General features: G+C 43.2%; 1 protein-coding gene across 1 annotated transcript in view; it reads right to left on the bottom strand.

Annotated features, from left to right (window-relative positions):
• The window catches only part of UBE2O (ubiquitin conjugating enzyme E2 O), a 1895179-nt gene that overhangs the window by 982040 nt on the left and 892836 nt on the right, over positions 1-20303 (bottom strand). The gene's annotated exons all lie outside the window — the stretch shown is intronic.

Here is a 20303-nt window from a genome sequence, read left to right as displayed (position 1 = left end):
ACCCACACCACAACACCTAAACACAGAGGGGAAGGAGGGAGGGTAAATTGGACTGCAGCAATGTGGATCCTCGAACATCTACATTTATGGTAGGTACAAAACTGTACTATGTTCTTCATTCCACATTGCTGCAGTCCTAACCATTGGGTAGAATCCCAAAGCAGAGGTAAGGGAGGCTGGCAAATCATAAGGAAGCAGGAGCTGTCAACATGCCTTGCAAAATAGCAGTGGCAAAACCAGCCCTAGATTTAGAGTAGAGAGGAAGGTGGTAATGCTTAGAGAAAGTATGCACTGAACTCCAAGTAGCTGCCTCCAAAATATCCTTAGTTGCCACCCCCCTGAGAAATGCTGTTGAAGTGGCAGTAGCCCTTGTGGAATGAGGCCTAATTCCAGCTGGAATCTCCTTGCCATGATGGGAATAACAAAATGAAATGCAAAACCCAATCCACTTAGAAATAGTTTGCTTAGACACAGGCTTGCCCTGAGAAGTCAAGGCAAAAGAAACAAACAACTGCTGAGACTGCCTGAAATCCTTAGTCCTGCTTAAATAATAACGCAACTGCCTATGTACATCTAAAGTGTGCAAAATCTTTTCTCCCTTGTTTTGGGGATCTGCATAGAAAGTAGGCAAATGAATAGTTTGGTTTAAAGCCACACTAGAAACCACCTTAGGCATAAAGGAAGGATTAGTACGTAATGATACTCTATCCTTATGGAAAATCAAAAAGGGCTCTACTGCCATAAGGGCCTGCAACTCAGAAACCCTTCTTGCAGAAGTAATGACCAACAAAAAAGCAGTCTTCCATGACAAGTATTTTAACTCAGCAGTAGCCGCAGGCTCAAAAGGTTGTAGAGTAAGTTTTTCCAACACAAAACTGAGATCCCAAGCAGGAGTAGGAGCTCTACGTGGGGGTCTTATATTCTTTGCCCCTCTAAGAAACTGCTTGAACAAAGGATGTGAAAACAATGGTGGGTCACAATCATAGTGAGCTGAAATTGCTGCAGCATGAATTTTAATGGAAGAGAAGGACAAACCTTTGTCCAATAACTCAGTAAGATATTGAAGAGCCACACTCAAATTAGGCTCAGAAATCTCCAAATTCTTTGCTGCACTCCAAAATAAAAATCTCTTCCATTTTTCTGCGTACACTTTCCTTGTACTAGGTCTTCTGGCTTCCATAATCACATTTAAAACTTGTTGAGGAAGTTGAGACCTGCTGTGTTTCAAAACAGAATATGCCAGGCTGTTAGATGAAGAGAATGAAGCTTGACATTGAGCAGGTGATCGTCCCTCTGAGATAACAGGTGTGGAATCAAAGGTAAAGGCCATGGAGGCTTCCTTACCAGACTCCTTAGAAGTGGGTACCAGTGTTGCCGAGGCCAATCTGGAGCTATTAAAATCATCCTTGGCTTGTCTTGTCTGATCTTTAGGAGTACCTTTGGGAGAAGAGGCAGAGGTGGAAAGGCATACACATGAAGATTTTTCCAACTGAAAGAAAGAGCGTCCACTTTCCAAGCTGTGTGATGAAACCCCTTTGTGCAAAACTTTGGCAGCTGGTGGTTTAGTGGAGAAGCGAACAGATCTATGTCTGGAGTTCCCCATGACACTGTCAATTTCTGAAATACATGAAGATCCAGTTTCCACTCGTGGGGATCAATGATTTGTCTGCTTAACACATCTGCTAAGGAGTTCTGTGCTCCCGGCAGAAACCTTGCCTGAAGAGTTAGTTGCAAGCTGAGCGCAGTCTCCCATAAAATCATTGCTTGCCTGCATAGAGGATAAGAATGTGTTCCCTTGTTTGTTGATGTACCACATGACAGTTGTGTTGTCTGTTAGAATCAACACCTGCCCAGGAAGAAGTAACTCCTTGAAAGCCATTAATGCAAACTGGACTGCTAACATCTCCTTCATGTTGATATGTAGATGCTGTAGTCTGGCAGGCCACTTGTCTTGTATCCACTTTCCATTTAGATGAGCTCCCCAAGCAATGTCCGAGGCATCTGTCGTTAAAATCTGACTCGCCTCTGGCCGGGTCACAGAGAGTCCCTTGTTTAGGTGACATTCCTGAGCCCACCACAAAAATTCTTTTTGAATGCAAGGTATTATTTGAATGACAGTGTCCAAATCCTGGCAGTGCTGTGTCCACACATTTTTGAGAAACCATTGCAGCTTCCTCATATGCAGTTTGGCCTTGGGAAGCACCAGAATAAAAGATGCCATGAACCCTAAGGCTTGAAGGACTGTCCTTGCAGTCAGCCCGGACTGAAGAGATAGTTGATGGAAGTAACTGGAAAGATTCTTTTGTTTGTCCGGGGTTAAAAAGGCCATCTGGGCTGCTGTATTCAGTCTCACACCCAGAAAGCACATGTCTTGAGAGGGTACTAGACTGGACTTTATTTCGTTCACAGAATACCCTAGGCATCTTAGCACTGCTATGACATATTCCAGATGCTGTAGAAGGTCTTCCTTTTCTTGAGCCAGAATCAGGCAGTCGTCCAAGTAAGGATAGATTTGAATTCCTTTCAGCCTGAAGTAAGCTATCACTGGAGCCAGAACCTTTGTGAATACTCTGGGCAGTAGATAAGCCAAAGGGCAATGCAGAGAACTGATAATGAGAATTTCCAGCTCGAAAACGCAGATACTTCCTGCAACTTAGTCTTATAGGCACATGAAGGTAAGCTTCCTTGAGATCTAAAGTTACCATCCAGTGATCTTTGCCCAGCAGAGGTAAAAGCTGTTGTAACGTCAACATCTTGAACTTGGGAATGTCCAGATAAGTGTTGAGGATAGATAAATCCAAAATTGGTCTCCACGTGTTCCCCTTCTTTGGAACTAGGAACAGGCGAGAATAAAATCCTAGGCCCCTTTCTGGTACAGGGACTGGCTGAATAGCCCCTATTTGGAGTAACAAAGAAATTTGCTTGTGAGCCTCTTTCCTTTGTGGAGGGGGAACGTCTGGCAAGCCTTTGAAAGGGGGCAATGTATGGAAATAAAACCTGTAACCGTGGCGAATGATATCCAACACCCATCTGTCTTGAGTGATTAAATCCCAATTTTCTTTGAAAAGAGACAGTCTTCCTCCCAAAGGAGCTGCCAGACGAGAATCTACTGGCAGCTGAAAAGGCAGGTCATTGGGTCTGTTTACAAAAGGACTGACCCCTGCCCTCACCAGAAGTCTGAGCAGGTGAACCCCCTGTTCTAGGCCTAAAAGAACCTTGAGCTCTGCCCCTACCACGTCTAGACCTACCCCTAGACTGGGAATCATAAGCAGGATATGTCCATCCCTTAGTAGGCCAATTTCTACTAAACTTCTGTGGCTGCACCTGCAAAAAATCTTTAACAGTTTGCATAGACTTAGCTTTGTCCTCCATTTTCTTTAAAACTGCTTCCACAGGCGAACCAAATAACACATCAGACTGTAAAGGAGCATCCAAAATCCTAGTCTTAACATGCTCTGCTAAATTCTGATCCCTCAACCAGGCATGCCTGCGAAGAACAGAACTAGTGGCAGCCACCCTCGAGGAGGCCTGCACAGCATCAAAACCACATTGCAAAGAATGCTTACCCACTTGTTCAGACACATGAACTAAATCCAGCAACTCTTTACACTCTATACCTTCCGCCAAAGCATCCACCTTAGATTTCAATTGTGAAAGGAGATAATTTTGATATTTTAGCATGTGAAACTGACAATTCAACGCTCTGATGGCTAAAGTGGAAGAAGTATACACTTTCTTTCCCCACCTATCCAAAGCCCTTGCCTCTTTATCAGTGGGAACAGGATTTTTAACAACAGAGGCCTTAACACCCATAGGCCCCTGAGAAACAGTTTCCGGGTCTGCCCTAGGACTCTTAAACAGATACTTATGAGCTTCAGGCACCCTATAGTACCTATCAGGCTTAACAGGGGCAGGAGGCAAAGAATCAGGGTTCAGGGAAGCCTCTGCAAAACATCTTCCACCACATTCAACACAGGAGGTATAGCTAAGGGCCTATGCTGGGGTAAAATAAGAATTCCCTAAGCCTTTTCCTGGAATCAGAGTAATCTTGGCCTTCCCATTTAAAGTGCTCCCTCATGGAATGCAGAGTCTCTGAAAATGAGAAATCCTCAGGAGGAGAAGCTGTAGGAGTGGAATCATCCACATCAGAATCAGAATAAGGAGGATACTCCTGCAAGTCTTCCACAGAAGACTCAGAAGCCTCTGAACACCGCTCAAAACTCTCAAACTCAGGTTCCACCCTAGGCCTCTTATCAGGAGGCGGCATAGAGCCTCTAATCATAGTAATTAAATCTTCTGCCATTTTAAGCATATGTTTCTTAGGCACAGAACCTGAAGTGCTAGGAGAAGCCCCCACTGAAGCTGAACTTGGCCTACCTCTCAAAGAAGTTTTGGAAACAGTAGGAGAAGCTCTAACTACCTTGGGAAGAGAGGGAAGAACAGTTACCTGAGAAGCCCCCTCAGCCTGGCCTACCTCCTGAGAGGGCACATCCTGTAACAGTAAAGTCTCCGCCTGAGACTCCAAAGAAACTCCTGGCAAAATCTCTGGCTCCACTGAGTTTCTAAAGAACCGACGTCCGGGACTGCCGGTTCATCAACCCTAGGCTTTGCTGTTTTGTCCTTGCGCTTTTGACGAAGCGGCCGGAGCATCCGACGGCATTTTGTAATTACAACGCTTCCCAAACACTAACCTGGCACAGTCTAACCTTCTCTTAATAGTGCGTTTGTTAAATCTAGCACAAGAGCGGCAACCAACAACGCCGTGCTCAGGCCCTAAACAAGGTATACACAAAGTATGGTAATCCCTATGAGGTATCTGCTTCCCACAAGAAATACAGTTATTCACTTTTTCTGACATCCGGTTAAATACTGAGGCAAGAAAAACCAAAATGTTCCCAACGGGTACTTAGCCAACTTTGATTCGGTCTGAAACTCCGACTTCGGAAATATTTCAGAACGCCAACCTGCACTCGCAAAACTGCTTCTGCATCGGACCATGCGGCAAAAAAGACTGAGGATATGACGTCGGTCATGCGCATTAGTACCCTGACGTCCTGACGTCAGTCTAATGCGCCTTGACCGACGTCAGCCATATACTTTGGTATTCGGGCCGACTGGACAGCGGACTACCCAATGGTTAGGACTGCAGCAATGTGGAATGAAGAACATCCTGTAGCCCTTGTCTATTGTTTGTAAAGTCCATTTGTCTCCTGTAATGCAATGCCAGTTTTCTGAAAATAAAGCTAGCTTTCCGCCCAAGGGTGCTTCCAGTTGTTCCCTGGTAGGCGGAATCAGAGCCAAGTCATTGTGTCTGTCCTGTGGAAGTGGTTGTAGTCGCAGCTATGGCAGCACTTCTCTGGTTGGCAGGTTGCCATTGACGACCCCTGTAGGCACCTCTTGGTTGACTTCTGCCTCTTGGGCGTCTATTTCTGCCTCTCTGAGCTCTGAAGGTGCCTGGAAAGGACCAATTCTTTGAGGGCCAATTTCTGCTAAACCTCGGAGGTTGGACCTGCAAGAAAATCCTTGACTGTTTGGACAGATTTTGCTTTTTCTTCCACTTTCTTTAGAACCTCCTGTGCAGGGGAGCCAAACAAAGTTTGTTTCTCCATAGGAGCATCTAGGAGTTTTGACTTAACATGGTCTGGTAAGGATTGCTCTTTTAACCAGGCATGCCTTCGAATCACTGCTCCAGTCATAGCTGATCTAAAAGAAGCCTCCAGTGCATCATAGCCACATTTTAAAAAATGATTACTGACCTGCTGAGAGTTATGTACCAAATCCTGAAGGGACTTACGGTCTATAGGTTCAGGAGAGGACAGTTTTTTATTTAGCTGGTCTAACAAAAATTCCTGGTACTGTATCATGTGAAATTGACAGTTTAAGGCCCTGGCAGAAAGAGTAGCAGATGTATAAACCTTTTTACCCCACCTCTCTAATGCTCTAGATTCCCTTTCAGAGGGAAGAGGGTTTTTGGCAGAGGCAGCTGCAACACCTTTAGGGCCCTGAGAAATGGTTTCTGGGTCTGCAACATGAGCCTTATACAAGTGATAGTGAGAGTCCGGGACCCTGTAATATCTGTCAGGCTTGGCAGGGGCCGGAGGAAGAGAATCAGGGGCAGTACTGGCATCAGTATATGCATCATCAACAACTGATAGTACAGGAGGTATGGCTAAAGGCCTATGCTGTGGTAAATGTAAAAAAGTCCTTAGCCTTTTCCTTGAATCTGAAAAATCCTGGCCCTGCCATTGGAAGTGTTCCCTCAGAGTGTAGGGTTTCCCCAAAAGAAAATTCTTCAGGAGGAGAAGCAGAAGGAATGGAGTCTTCTGCATCAGAATCCTCATAAGGTGAATATGGGCCTTCCTGATGGTCAGATAAATCAGAGCCATCCGAGGTATAGTCCGAAGAGAGAGGTTCAGGGGGTTCAGTCCTAGGCCTCTTGTCAGGAGGGGGTTGACAGGCCCTGTCTGGGTGAGGTTGGGATCCCCTGAACAAAGAAATAAGGTCCTCAGCAAGGCTGAGCATCTGGGAACTAGAAGTAGGCCTGTGAGAGGGAGCTTTTGTAGGTAAGGTCTTGGAAACCTTGGCTGCTTTAGCCCTGGAAAATGCCTTGATAGACATAGAAGCAGGTGGTCTAGCAGCCCCACGTGCAGGAGTAGAGATGTCTAAAGGAATAGTGTCTGACAAATCCTGGGTGCCTGCTTCTACAGCAGTAATTTCTGTAGCCGATTCAGCCATGGCCTGTGTGGCCTCAGTTATCGGAGGCATGCTTTCGGCCGAAGGGAGAACCGAGGACTCTGTTTCAGCCGAAACAGAGACACTCGCTGTAGGCCTAACCGTGGTTTCAGCCGAAACCGCGGGCCGCGAGTGTCGGTCCTTTTCCTTGCGCTTTTTAGCTAATTGTGTAGTCGGAGTCTCAGACGGCATTTTATATGCAAAAGCGGGACCAAAAAACTCTTCTGCAAACTCCGACCGACGTCTAAGTGTCCATCGGTTGAAGGAAGCACAGGCTAAACAAGCTGATACGTCGTGGTCTGGGCCTAAGCAAGGAAGGCAGTAAGAGTGGAAATCCTTATGAGGTATTTGTTTCCCACAAGTTAAACAATTATTTACTTTGTCTGACATCGGCTGAGGCAAGAAAGAGTCCCCAACGGGGTACTTAGCTTTTTAGAAGTCTTCGGTAGTAGAAATCTCTGGATCTGACCGACCGGCACTTGCGAACAGCTTCTGCTTTGGGCACCGCGCGGCAAGAAAGACGGAGGAAAATGGCGTCGGCTGATGCCTTTATACCCCAGCAGCTATGACGTCGGGTGAAGTGCGACATCAGCCGAGGCCAGACCCAGACTTTGGAATCCGGCCGACCGAAGGGCTGCCTGAGGCAGGACAACCCATATGTTAGGACTGCAGATGCATCCTTGAAGGACATTGGGGAATTGCAAGAGGTCTGTGCTGTGGAAGTAAAAGAAAGTCTCCAAGTCTTTAATTAGATTCGAAATAATCCTGGCTCTCCCAATGGAAATGTTCTCTCATGGTATGCAGGGTTTCCCCAAAAGAATAGTCCTCAGGAGGAGAAGCTGAAGGAATAGAATCATCAGCATCAGAATCCTCATAGGGAGGAACAGAATATCCCTGATCAGAAGAGGAATCAGAGGAAATGGAAACCTGATCAGAGGAATCATATTCAGTGTCTTGCCTAGGCCTCTTATCAGGAAGGGGATGGGAACCCCTGATAAAAGTAATTAAGTCTTCGGCCATTTTGAGCATCTGTTTCTTAGGCATAGAAGCCTGTCCTGGAGAATGCTGTACTGGTTTCCTTGTATTTAAAACTGTTTTAGACTTTGTCTTGGATGCTGAAGTAGGCTTTACATAAAGTTGTGCAGGTCTGAAGACACCCTCATAAGCCGATGCCTGCTCAGCGGCTCCGGACCCATCTGAGGGATTAATTTCCGAAAGGCCAATACCTTGAGTATCCAGCGGCCTAGCTGTTTCCACGTGGGAGTTGGAGGCAGCCTGTGGCTCTGAGGTAGCAGGAGTCAGGGGCTGCGAAAGCACCTCACTGAGCACCGGGGAACCGGCGACCGGACTAGAAGAGGCTTTGTCGTCGGTTTTAGACCAGGGATGCTTGTCCTTGTCTTTATCCTTGCGTTTTTTATGAATTCCGGTTGTCTGTTGTTCCGACGGCATTATGTAGTTAAACCTTCTGCCAAAATAATGAAAAGCAAAATCGTACCGACGCTTAATAGTGCGTTGGTTAAATCTAGCACAAAACCGACAACTAGCAACGTTGTGGTCAGGGCCTAGGCAAGGAATACAGTAAGAGTGGAAATCCTTATAAGGTATTTGCTTTCCACAAGAAATACAATTGTTAACTTTTTCTGACATCGGTCTGGAGCAAGAAAAAAGTTTCCCCAACGGGGTACTTAGCTTTATTGAAGACTTCGGATCTGAAATTCGTTTTCGAAAATCTCAGGAGTCAGCCGACCGGCACTTGCAAACTGCTTTGCTTCGGGCACCGCGAGGCAAGAAAGACTGAAGAAAATGGTGTCGGCTGCATCTTTTATATGCCTGGCGCACTGACGTCAGGGAAGAGGCGACAGCAACCGACGCCAGACCAGGACTTTGGAATTCAGGCCGACTGCGGATAGCCTATCAGCAGGATAACCCAAGTGGAATGACTGCAACAGTGAAACACAATGAACATCGCATGATTCCTCCCCTGAGGTATAGCTATAGACAGTTGTCGAAGTTATTTAAAATCGATCTGGGTCTCTTTCTCCTGGACCTAGCCATCCTATGTTCTCCCATCTGAAAAAGCAACATTCTTTCTGAAACCAAAGGGTTTACACCTTGCTCATAATCCTTCAAATCCCTTTGAAACTTATGCAGTTTGCTATTCCTTAGATTTTTTTCAATCACTAACAAGTCTTTAGACAATTTGTGAAGACATTCCTGATAGTATGTCTGGCCCTCGTATGCCTTAATCTGCTCACAGATCTGTTGAGTTTCAGTTATGTTGATCTAGACTGACCGTTCATAAAAGGACAATATTTTAACAAAAGACATAGTGGCGTCTTGCTGTGCTTGTGTCCATTCCTCATGCAATACATAATCAGGATTGTTAACATAAGGCTGCATCCTAATTCTTAGGCCTCTAAGGGTTATGTTTTTAACCTCATAGACCTTAAATAATTTAAGATGCCAAACTGAACTACGTAAGTTGGTCATACTTTTGGTCAGCTGTAAAAAAAAGGCTCTTGCATAAGTCATTAGAATCCCTAGTATCCCCCATGTCTGTATTAGCATTATTCACGTGGATACCAAACAATTGAAGGTCATTTTTATCTGCAGATAAACCCTGTAATATAGTTACAAAATCCATCATTAGTAAGTCCAGGATGGAAAGTGGAAAAAAACTTGTACACTAGTGAGACCCACCCTAAATGTTCATTCAAAAATACAATTCAAACTGACAAATTTAAGTTCAGTTAGCAATTCCTATCCTGTGTATAAAAGTCACCAACAGGTTTCCTCAATTTATAAAAATGTAGGCCAATGGCATATTCCTGCAATAATATACCTATTTTCCTGCTAGGAATAGGTCTTGCCAAAAGTTATACAAAATTGGCACATAACATGCAGAACATCTATTCAATTCTCAAACATATACAGTATAATACAAATATGGATGGAACCATCAGTATTGAGAAACCCAATATATCTAGTTATAACTCTGTCCCCCAATACCATGCCAATACCCTTCTGTTATTGTAGGCTGCCCCTTTGTTAAAGTCTATTTGTAGCAATAGTCAAAAGGAAACTTGCTCATGTAGTGTAGTTAACATAAGTGACAAACACAGTTAAAATTCAAACCGAAATAATCTTCTCATCCTTATTATACATGACAAATGTGTGAGCAAATCAGTCCCAATAAAATGTCCGTGATTTAGCAAGAAGACAATTCACCAAAAATACCAACTGGGAATATCCAAAAAAATATAACCTGATAGCCCAGATACTACAACGACCCTTCGATCCTGTTACCACACCATACAAAAAATGCATCAGGTTTTTAAAGACGAACTCATATAAACCCATCAAGTATATAAATAATTCTCCATTGATATCCATTAAAGTGTTCTAATATCCCAAGCAGTTTGCATGCCGCAATGACCCTTCAATCCTGTTGTCGCAAAACCATATAGCAAATATGGACCGAAGAACTCGCATATACACCATCACAAACCTTCGACTGATACTGGTGCCACAGCGACCTTTCGATCTCGTTGTTGCAACTGACTACTTTCTTCAACAGCAAAGCTGGTAAAATTCAAACTCCAAAGCGTGAACTTTATTCTCAGATAATCCAGCAGTCAGTCGAGTTTGTCTCAATGTTCAAAAAACACACTTCAGTAGCCCAACCAGGCCTAGAAAACATACGTCCTTGAGTTCGCTGATAAAGAATGTATTAATCCAAATAACATACGAAAATCCTTCTTGCATAAATCCCAGTGGTTAATATACACATTTAAGGAATAGCACAATATTAGCAAATGCCGAAAGGCAAACTGGAAATACTGGATATATAAACAATAGTCACACAGAATAACCAAATGCAACCGATCACTCAACTACATAACCAGACCCAAGACAAACTTTGCACGCAAGGCAGGTGCACCAGGCCAAAAAATGTATGTAAAAGTCTAAAGGTCTTTAGTTCTGTGAATGTAGAATCTGAGCAGCCTATAAACGTTCAATAAATGAAGCATGCATTCTTTCTTGTCAGAAAAATTTGTAAAGAATATTGGTAGGTTAACTGACTGGTTAAGATTTGCTTCCGACTCCACTTTAGGTAGGAAGAGTTGGTCCAAAGGGATACTCTGTCCTTATGAAAAATTAGGTAAGGTGGCTGTGAAGAAAGAGCCTGTAGCACAGATACCCATCTAGCTGCTGTAATGGAAACTAGGAAAAGTGTTTTGCAGGACAAAAACTTTAATTCTCCCCTGGCTGAAGGCTCAAAGAGGGGACAGAGTCAAAGCCTGGAAGATGAGCATAAGGTTCCACTGAATAGGGTTCTTAATTGGAGGACAAAGAAGAGTACCCTTATGTAAAGCTTTGCACAGCTTCAAAGAGGCAAGAGATCAGTGTTTTTTACTCGGGTGAAAATTTGAGATGGCAACCATTTATAATTTGCTCCGCTGTGGAAAATTGAATCCAGAGAATTGCAGGAATTACTGCTGAAAAGGGATCTAAATCTCTCTAATGGGCCCAGACTGAAAGGATGACATAAGAATATGGTGAATGAGAGAGGAAAACCTGAAATTTCTACCCATCACTTAAGTGAAGAAACCATGCAGTTAGCATGAGACTGCATGTCTGAGGTAATCCAGATGGGTAAAGACAGAAGGTTCTGACCCAGATCCAGCACCCAGGAAAAGTGACCTAAGTGAGGCCATAGGAAGGGAAACCACACTTGTAAAGGCCAAAATGAGGCAATGAGTATAACCTTGCTCTTCCACTATAGTGCTTTCTGAATAAACTTAGGATAATATAAATTGGAGGGAAGGCATATAGTAGACTGGAGGGCCAGTCATGAATTAGTCTCTCTCAGCAACTCCAATCTAGGCGGATCAGCATAAAGTACCTTCTGCACTTAGCAGTGATGAGAGAAGCAAAGATGCTGCAGCCTTGTTGACTCCTCTGGCGAAATATAATTTCAGACACTGCGATTGAGACCAGAAGTAAGATGGACCTGCTCAATTTTTCTGCTAGCATGTTAATTTTCCCTGGAATGTGCATTACCAATAGAAAGCAGCTGTAAAAGACTGCCCACTGACAAACTCTCCTTACCTCTCAACAAAGTGTGCAGGATCGGCATCCCCCCGTTTGTGGATGTACCAGACCACAGACATGTTGTCCATCTGATCTACAATCATCCCTAGAGGGAGAACATCTTGAAACAGCTTCAACATCAATAGGACTGCTGTCATTTATAAGAAACTGATGTGAAGACCAGCCTCTGTTAAGGACCACGTACCTTGCATTATCCTTCCCAAATAATGTCCCCCCTGCCCTACTTGGGAGGCATCTGTAGACACTGTTGCCTTGGGCACTGGAAGAGGGAAAAAGCATCTCCAAAAGACTTCTGTGCGAGTCCACCATGCTATGTGATACCTGCAAATGTCTGATGAGACTAGGAGTCATCGGGGACGCTGTTTTACTGACCACTGTAGCACCCTCATGTGAAAGCAAGCCAAGAGTACCAGTACTATGGAAGCTGCCACTGAACCCAGTAGTTGCAAGATTAATCTGGCTGGAGGTGACTGAAGAGAAAGGATATGTAATATCTACTTCTGTAGAGTGTCTAATTTTGCCTGTGGCAAACTTTCTTCTCACATTTGGGTATCTAGACGGGCCTCAATGAACTCTATGGTTTGCAAAGTGCAGAACTGTGACTTGGTGTAATTTAACACAGGTGCAGGAACTAGTCCCTGGTTTGAATCAGTAGAGGCTTGATGGAAGCTGATAGGAGCCAGTCATCTAGCTAAGGAAACAACAAGAATCCATGCAGTCAGACGTCAGCTGCATCCACTACTATACACTTGCTGAATACCCTGGAGGCTATGGTGAGACAAAGGGCAGTGCTCTGAACTGGTAGTGACTGGCTGCCAGCCAGCCAGAAGTGTAGATGTTGCCTGGAATACCTGTGCATTCTGGGGTGTACTTCATGTTTCAAATTTTCAAAACTTTGAATTTCTTTTGAAACTTTGAACCATTTAAATTGAGTCTGATGTACAGTGCAGAAGGGTATGTTTAATGTTTCCCTTGCTGTAAGGAGATCTCAGAGGTGGTATATTTAATTATCAGGGGGTGCGGGGGGGCATATCCCCCTGCAAAAACTTTTTTTTTTTTTATTATTTATATTTACAAGTTTCAAAACTTCAACCTAATTGTCTCAACCATAAGAAATTAGAAGTTTTGAAATTTAGTAGACGACCAATATTTTGATATGGCAGTATACATCCTAGTGATCTATGGTGCACATCCTTCTGTAACAGTGGTAGATGGACTGAACAGTGGCCCATCTGGAACTTCGCGTTTCACGAATTGGTTTAGATTTGCGACATCCAAACTTTGTCTTAGGTTTCTCATCCTCTTTGGCACTAAAATGAATCACAAGTAGGTTCTGGATCTTTGTTGGACTGGTGGGATTGTTAGGATGACCTTTCTAGCAGCTTTTGTATTTCTATAGCTACCAGTTTCCAATGATTGGGTGAAACGTCAGAATTCTTTTGTTGCGTTTTGGAGGGAGAAGGGAAAATGGTATGTAATAACCTCTGGATACTATATTCTGCACCCAAGAATCTTTGATAATAGTTATCCAGGGTTGGCCGTGCAACGATGTGTCCACCCACTGCCTCCACAGTTCAGCAGTTGAGTAACTTCAGGGATGCTGGAAGAGCTTCTCCGAGAATGGAGCACTGAAGCGTAGTGTTGTGGGCTCCTCTGCCGCAAGGGCAGAATCTTCCATTAGAATCCCTTCCCCGCCTTGATGGGATCTTTCTCCATAGGAGTCCTGGGAAGAACCTTGTTTCTATCTGAACCACATTTTTCTGCCACCTATTTGGTTTCAAGAAAAGATATTCTGAGGGGTAGAAACACAGATTCCCAAAGCAGATAAAGTCTTCCCATTTTGTCTGCTCCTAGAAAGAAAAAACAAAACATGCTCTCGACAAACTGCTAAAAATGAGAACACAGCAAACCAAGCGAAGCTAAAAACTTGAAGATTTAATATAGTAAGCGCTTTCGGAAACGCCAATACGTTTCCTTCCTCAGACATACAATAATGAAACATTTTGGGCGTAAATATATAGTACATTACCTGCCCAATTAAACAATTAGTAATGTTCTTATAGGTAATTGTTATAAACAAATTCATTAGCAAAAGTTAATAGCCAAGTCGTATTGATGTAAAAACTCTGTATGAGATCTATTAAAACTTATAATGTAACATGGCTAAAGCGTACCTACATTGTATGTACGCGAATAATTACAAAATAATCAGCTCCATATTTTTTGCTCCAAGTCAAAATCAAATAAGTCATGTTAAACGCAAGTCATTTTAAAACATAATTCATTTTTAAAACGTAATTCATGTTTGAAATGTAATTCATTTTTAAAATGTGATTCATTTTTGAAAAATACACAATATAACTCCTATTTGTATGTGTATATGGTTAAATAATATTAATAGTTAACCACAGAAAATCGAATGTAGAAGGGGACTGTAATAAATAGTCAACTCATCTCTTCAAAGCTGCTAGTTTTAAAAAACATTTTATAGATACAGTTTCATTAAGGCCCAGTGGCAAATACGCTGCTGTTTTTATTTGCCATAAGAGTTCTTCAACCTCAAGTTAGATCTGCCATGGTCCCCTCCTTAATATCAACCTGTATTTGATTCAAAACATTGAACCTAAAACTATGGTCAGGAAATTCTTCTATGTGCCTAGCTAAGGCGTTATTCATGTCCTTCTTGCTAATAGCATATTGATGTTCGTACATCCGTTGCCCGAGCTTTCTCTCTGTCTTTCCAATGTAGAAAGAGGGACAGTTCAGGCAACAGCCAGAATAAACTACTGCTTTCAAATCACAAGAGGATCTACCCTGAACCTTGTACCATTTGTCACGAATCTTAAATTGGTACATGGTGTTTATAGGTGACTCTATTGTCAGATACACTGACGTCCCGCTCACCAGGCTGAATAAAGAGAAGGTCACAGTGAGCTGCCTGTCTGGTGCTAGGATCAGACACATAACGCAAGCACTCAGGTCACTCCAAAGCAAATACAAATATGACTCAGTCATTGTACATGCTGGTGTGAATGACCTGAAATGTACCTCCCTGGACTACATGAAAAGAGACAGAGGAGCTCTCTGATCGTGTAGCCCAGGCTGGTATGACCCTGACCTTGAGCAGCATCTTACCCTCACCTAGAATGATGCCACAGTACAAAGACAAAATGATCGATTTTAACAATTGGCTAAAATTTTGGTGTCATTCAAAGGGGATCCAGTGTCTGTCAGCCTGGGATGACATACTCGACAAGCCACGTTGCTTCGCTAGGGACGGCTTGCACCTGTCACCACTGGGCTTTCGGATATTGGCAAAGGCTCTTGCCACCCTCATAGTGCCTTTTTTAGGCAAGGCTCAAAAGTCAAACCCACCCCCATAGACAGCACAAGGAACAAGAAACTAAGGGTAATGCTGCTAAACGCCAGAAGTCTTAACCTCAAGATGCACGCACTCGAAGCTCTCCTCAGTATGGAGAACATTGATATCTGTGCAGTGACAGAAACCTGGTTCAAGGCTCCAGAGAGCACCCCAGCACTATCAGGCTATACCTCATATCATGCTTTTCGGCCCCAAAACCCGGACCGAACCACAAAAGGATGGGGAGTTTCCATATTTATCAAGGATATCCACACCTCCAGGTTAGTGGCAATGCACAAAGTATCGGAGACCATCCATGTGCAACTAACAGTGGGCAAGACTGCTTTTCAGTTTATAGCATCCTACAGACCACCCTCTCAATGTCAGGAATCCCATTCAGCTTTCCTGAAAACATTGGAGAACATGAAGATCTCTCCGAACACCATTATATTGGGCAACTTCAACTACCCAAACATTGACTGGAAGCACTACTCAAGCCCCAGCACCTTAGCCCAAAGATTCCTGGAAATTACAAACTCAAATGCTATGGAACAACTGGTCACCACTCCCACAAGAGGGGACAACATGCTAGACCTGATCATTACCAAAATGGGGACTCTATGCTCCACACCAGAGGTGTATCCCTCATTGGTAAGATCAGACCATAAATTAATTTCACTGGATGCCCACATCCCGACCCCACCCCCAGCCCAGAAAACCACAGTGAAAAACTTCTCAAAAGCGAACTTCTCACTTCTCAAAACCGAAGTGGAATCCTTCAAGGCCCCAGGGCCAGTGGAAACTACAGCCCAAACTGCAGAATCCTATATAAATGCATTCTACGGACATCTCCAGGAATGCATGGATCATGCTATCCCAAACAAAACCAAGACCCAATAATCCAAAGGCAGGCGTCCAGTCTGGTGGACCCCTGTCATAAATAAACTGTACAACAGAAGGAGGAAGCTACTACATGATAGAGCAAAATCCCTAATAGGGAAGGCATCTCTTATCAGTACTAGCAAAAAATTACGATCCCTCATAAAATCCTCCAAGGTCAGCTTCGAGAGAAAAATTGCACAGGACACCAAAGACAATCATAAGGCTTTTTCAGTTATGTTAGAAACCTGGGATGCAACTCCCAGACTTGTTCTGAGTTGATTCTAAACGACAAAAAATACACTGAACCCACAGACATCGCCAATATCCTGGCAGACAGGTTCAGTGCAAACTTCTCCACCCCCTCCCCCCCAAAAGAGCAAGTATCTATCCCGGCAGAGGGCTGCCTCCCAAACATCTCAGATGCTCAGGTGAAGGCGGCCCTCTCCAAAGCAAAAAACACTGCTTCCATGGGACCAGATGGTGTCCCAGGTTGCGTCCCACATGAACTACAAGAGGAACTAATCCCTCAAATAAAACAGCTATACAATCTCAGCCTCACTACAGGATATGTACCCACAGAATGGCGTACAGCAACAGTGGTCCCACTCCACAAAGGTGGAGCGCCTCTACGGACCCTGGAAACCATCGCCCCATAAGCCTGACTAGCTTAGTCTGCAAGGCTATGGAGAGGATAATCATGGAGCTCATAAACAAAGACATTGGGGACCTACAGACACTAGATCCTACCCAGTTCGGCTTTGTCAAGGGCAGATCCTGCCTTTTGAACCTGGTTGACTTCTTTGAAACAGTCACCAAAGCCATAGATGAAGGGAAGGTAGTCCACACAGCCTATCTGGACCTTGCAAAGGCATTTGACACAATACCCCACTCGGGCATCATAGATAAGCTATCCAGCTTAAATATAAACCCCTATGTCACAAGATGGGTGGCAAACTAACTCAAAGACAGAATCCACAGAGTGAGAGTTGCTGGAGCCATGTCAGACTCGAAACCGGTCACAAGTGGCGTCCCACAGGGTTCTGTCCTGGGACCACTCTTGTTCGGTATATACTTTTCCGAGGTACAGGCAAACGTGGGAGGACTATGGCTCACCAAGTTCGCAGAAGACTGCAAACTGGGCGCCATAATCAACTCTCCAGCTGACACAAACATCCTTCAAAAAGGTCTCTCAGAGACAGATAACTGGTGCCAGCGCCATGGTTTAAAGGTAAATGCCAAAAATGTATAGTCATACCCTTTGGCAAAAACAATGTGCCCACAAATTACCACATAGGCGGAAACCCATTAAGTACAGAGAAAGTTATTAGGGACCTGGGGACCCAAGTTGATAGCAATCTCTCCTTTGAAAACCACATTGCCAAAGTGGTTAGAAAGACCTTCTACATAGCCCACCTCATCACAAAGGGTTTCACATCTAGATCAAGAGAGGTAATCGTGCCCCTTTATTCATCCCTCATCAGGCCCATCATAGAATACAATGCCCCATTTGGGATGTATCTTACCCGACACCTGCAGCAATTAGAAAGGCCCCAAAAGTATCTCACCAAGAGGATCAAGGGTCTCAAACAGATGCCATATGCTGCTCGGTTAAAAAAACTCCAGCTCTACTCAGTTGCATACCGCCTACTTCGAGGCGATCTATGCCTGACATACAAAGATATGTCAAATCCAGAATTAATGGACATGCTCCACCTCAGTAAATCTAAATCCCTTAGAGCCACACGCATGAGGGACTTGAACCTCAGCACAGAAATAAATAGAACTTGCTGGAGGGACAGGTTCATAACCCAGAGGCTCCCGTCGCTCTGGAATGGAATTCCAGTTCATGTGAGGCAGAGCACCTCACTGAATCTCTTCAAGAAGAATCTCGATAAGTGGATGGGGGATCGTAGGTTTGTCCCAGGGATTACTCCCGTGTCACTATTAGACAGAGGCACAGTAAACTAAACCTTAAAAAAGGCACAGTATACTCAAATCAAGGGGTGGCGTAAGCCATACAGAATCGGGCTAGGCTTATAATTGCCCCAGGGCAGATAGCCTAGTATGAACCTATGAACCTATAAGTTTACACTGGTGACATGACCCCACACTTGAACATTCCTATATGTTTACTTGCTGATGGTTTACTAGAGTATTCGAGAAGTGATTTCAAATTGTGACCACGTCTGAAAACCACCCTAGGCTTGTCACCCAAAATCTTACTCAATCTATTGTCCTCATTAATAAGGGCCCAATTTTTATTTAAAATGTTCCTTATTAATGCATGATCAAGATTATAAGTACAAATGACGCTAGTTACAAAGCCATAAGGCTCTGATGGCATAGAAGTTACTTGGTTAACTTCAAAATTACATTCAACAACTGAGTTAGTTGTTAATAATGGTTGGAAATAACCTGTTTGCCTCTTAATAACTTCTGATGAAATATTAGAAATTAATGATAAAGGGTACCCCCTATTAATAAACATGTTTTCCAGAAGTTGGCATTCACTTATGAAATCCATCTCGTCTGAAACCATTCTAGCTACTCTAACTAGCTGTCCTTTAACCACCGCTCTTTTCTGGTGGTAAGGGTGAGAGCTAGAAAACTGAAGAAAAGAGTTTGAGTAAGTAGGCTTTCTATATATTGTAGTTCTAAACCTACTACTACAATAATCTTTGTGAACACAAATGTCAAGGAAGTTGATAGTATCTGAGTGAACATGAGTAAAATCTAAAAAATCTGTCACGGATATCATACTCATGAATTCAGGTACCAGACTAATTGGGCCTTTCCAAATTAAAAACATGTTGTCTTGGTAACGAGTGTACCAAGCGACACAGTTTTGAAACAAAGGGTTAGGAAACAAAAGCGTGGTCTCCCAATGTGCCATGACGCAATTGGCGAAACTACCGCCACAGGGAGACCCCATGGCAACCCCTGATTTTTGAAGGAAAATGTTTCCTTCAAACCACATAAAATTGTTAGAAAGGACAATTTCAAGGAGGGTTTCAATTACATATATAACGCTTTCTTGTACATTCCTAGAGCTAAGAAAGTCCCTAGTCCATTCCAAACCTAGGCTTTGTGGGATGACCGTATACAAATCTCGAACATCAATAGTTAAGAAATGATGTTCAGGATTGTATGGAATATCACTAAGCTCTTTAAGAAAGCTCCAAGAGTCTCTACATATTGATGCTCTTTCTCGATTAGGGGCTTCAAAACGCTATCTATATACTTAGCACAACTATATGTAATGGACCCTCGCCCGTCGACGATAGGTCTGAAAGGGGGGTCCATTATTCTTTTATGGATCTTTGGTGTGCCAAAGAGTGATGGCAATCTCGGAGCAGACATCATTAAAAAATGATATACATTGATGTCAATGGAACTCTCGAGGAACAAGTCATCCAATGTACCTCTGATTTTTTTATATGCCATGTTGACCTCATTAATGCTAACTAACTGATAAACTGTTGTGTCTAAATGTTTCATCATACTATCAATGTAAGTACTATGATGCATAAAAACTAACCCTCCTCCCTTGTCGGGCTTCATGGCTCTTATTTTGCAGTCCTTCAAAACTTAATAAAGTCCAACTCATTTTGCTTAATGTTGTGCCCTCTCATAGTTGTTGGACCTAAATGTGCTAGCAGATCTAAAATCTATTTCGCACATCTTTTCAAAAGCAAGAATGTTCGAGTGAAGGGGAGGGTTAAACAGACTAGAAACTCTTAGATGGTTAGTAACAGTAGAACTTGGCCCCATCAGGGCATTAAGATTAATTTTCCTAGCAAAAAGCTTGAGGTCAACTATGGTATTAACCAAATTCATGTTCGAATCTGGAACGAAAGTCAAACCCAATGGAAAAAGTCAGTAATTTCTTGTGGAATAATTAAATCTGTATAGTTATAAATATGAAAGTCATTCTTGGAATTTGAATATATTAATGGGTTTAATGGATTTAATGTTCCAAAAACCACTACTTCCTTCTTTGGTTTCTCCTGTTCCTCATATGTTTCTGGTTCGAAACAGTCCTTGAAAAATTCATTTGGTTTGTCTGGTGAACCTGAAAACCCTGTTGAGAGTTATTGTTAGGTAGATTAATGTTATTCACATTGTCTCTTGGATGAGTGCCACCTTTATTGTTATTAAAACCACCATTGTTGTTATTTCTAATACGGTCGCTCCTCCGAGGTATAGATTCTGG

Source organism: Protopterus annectens, chromosome 12.part0 (genome assembly GCF_019279795.1).
Source record: "Protopterus annectens isolate FY-2018-M chromosome 12.part0, PAN1.0, whole genome shotgun sequence".
In the NCBI taxonomy this organism is placed as follows: Eukaryota; Metazoa; Chordata; order Ceratodontiformes; family Protopteridae; genus Protopterus; species Protopterus annectens.
Note: the sequence above shows the minus strand (reverse complement) of the source record. Positions and strands in the feature narration are given on the sequence as shown.